The sequence below is a fragment of the Diplotaxodon limnothrissa genome, linkage group LG4 (genome assembly GCF_057381915.1).
Source record: "Diplotaxodon limnothrissa isolate DT_005_m linkage group LG4, D_limnothrissa_male_GT1.1, whole genome shotgun sequence".
Lineage (NCBI taxonomy): Eukaryota > Metazoa > Chordata > Actinopteri > Cichliformes > Cichlidae > Diplotaxodon > Diplotaxodon limnothrissa.
In genome coordinates this window covers 26,876,127-26,878,378 of record NC_140599.1, presented here as the reverse complement: position 1 = coordinate 26,878,378, position 2,252 = coordinate 26,876,127, and positions in this window count along the sequence as shown.

Below are 2,252 nucleotides of genomic sequence, written 5' to 3'. Positions count from 1 at the left end.
CCCAGCTAAGATAAGATAAGATAAGATAGCCTTTATTAGTCCCAGAGATGGGAAACTCACAATGTTACAGCAGCAAAGGAGACAGGGCAGGAATAAATATATAGATGCCGCATACCCGAGAGTAATAATATTATGAATGTATGTACATATACATATATATGCTAAATATGTGTATATATGATACAACAATGCACTATACTAGTAGCAGCAGAATGAAATATTTAACAGTGGAGCGGTTGGCTGTTAATAGTAATAGATTGATAAGTTCTTGTGAAAGATTATTGCTGATATTGTTCCTTTTTGTTGCCGTGTTAACACACTTGAAAATATTAATTTCAGCTGATTTAAGGACTTGAGAGTTATATAGCAGTTTTCAAAATAGTGACCCTCCCAGTGTAGACATTCCTTAAAATGTCATTAAAGATTTTGTGCACAATAAAAATACAGCATTCAGTATGAAAGTGCAGTAAAAGAAGGTACAATAAAAGCACCACAAGTGTAAAAAACACACTATGTAAAATGCATAAACCTATAGTCTGCATTTTTATTGCTACCGTTTGGAATCTCAGAATGACAGTTTAACAATTTGTGCTTCTGACTTCCACTAAAAAGTAAGCAACACCCCTTCTTTTCTCCCTTTACCAGTCGTTACTTCTATATCTAGTCAGTGTTTGTAACAACAAGCTTGCAGTGAAATCCCATGTGAAAAGCAGCATTTATCATCCTGCAAGAATAGAACAAAGACTGGAAGAAGCAGAGCAACATCTTTTTCCACCATCCGTGGTTTCCTCAATGTAATCTACCCTGCGATGCTTGTGAAAACAGAGAAACGCTCTCTTGCAAACTGCCTCCTCTGTCAGTTTTACTGTTTATCTACTCCTTCTGTCACTCTCATCTGCAAAATAGTTGGTGAGACTATGGATCCAGTTCATGACAATCCATCATTTAAGACAAGTATACACAGTAATCTATTTTAAACAGCAGGGTATGACACTGATGATGCATGGCAGAAGAGGCTGTACAGAATACACACTTATGCATATTGATAATCAATTTTCTTCATTTTAACCACTGCAGGAAAAAATAAAAGTTTCCGGGTGCCACTCTGTGCCGTGTTCTTTGAACTTAGTAAATGCACACTGATTTTCTGTATTGACATTACTCACTATTTAGAGTACTGGGATTGACCAAAATAAATGAAGCAAATATGCCGAAAGTCTTATTGTGTATTGATCTGTCAAAGCTAGACAGGTGTTTTAGTTACACAGACAAACAGAGCTGCTGCAGAAGAAAAAATAATCTAATTGCACCACAGCAACTTTAATGTGCGGAGCTACACAGCTACAGTATATAACACAGACGAAAGCAGTGTATTCATGTGTTTGTGGCAGAATATAGGGAGATAAAACAAGAGGTGTGATGACAGAGTGACAGTATTTTCTTCCGTGTAGCCTTCCCTAAGCATTTTTATTTATGTTTTTGTTGAGTTGTTAAGCAAGTGGAAAATATTACCATGGCAACATGGAAACTGTCCAATGACATGGCACAGCAGTCCTTGATGTGGCCCATGGCATTTCAAAATTTTAAACATCTGTGTCCTGCAACACTTCATCTGGTGAAAATGGAAAATTTGGTTAGCAACTTTCTTTTAAAAAATTAGTCTAAATAATTAACAAGTCATCAACAGGTAGCTTCTACTTCCTGTGTCCTGCAATTTCTCCATACTCAAATGTGCCTTTTTTCCCCAGCTGGTTCCCACCAGTATCCCATCATCACACTCCCATTCTTATGTTCTCAGTGACTGTAATAAATTCCATGTATGTAATGAAGACCATTCTTTTGAGATATGTGTAGGCTTTCTTCTTGCTTCCAGCTCCCATTGCTACAATTTCAATCTTCCTGCCAGTTTGATGGGGCTGCCAGGTGCTTCTAGCTAAACCATATGTCCTTTGACACTCTGTTTTGGGGATGGGGGAAACGTGGAGAAAGGGGGGTTAAAGAGGAGACTATCTGGAACTACCTCTGAGAAAAACTCTCCCTAAAACTCAGTTGGCTGACATGTGACAAAAACACAGGCCACCAAAACAAAACTCCAGTTCTAATTCCTCTTTGCGCTAGGCCTGAGAGAGCTATTGATAGAGGGATGGCAGGGAGCTCTTCACTGTTTCCCCGTGGGGTCGGAAAAACAGATCCTGTTTCAGTGAGCCAGTTGGCTTGGTGTGGCGCAGTGACCGCATCGCCATCTTCGGCTC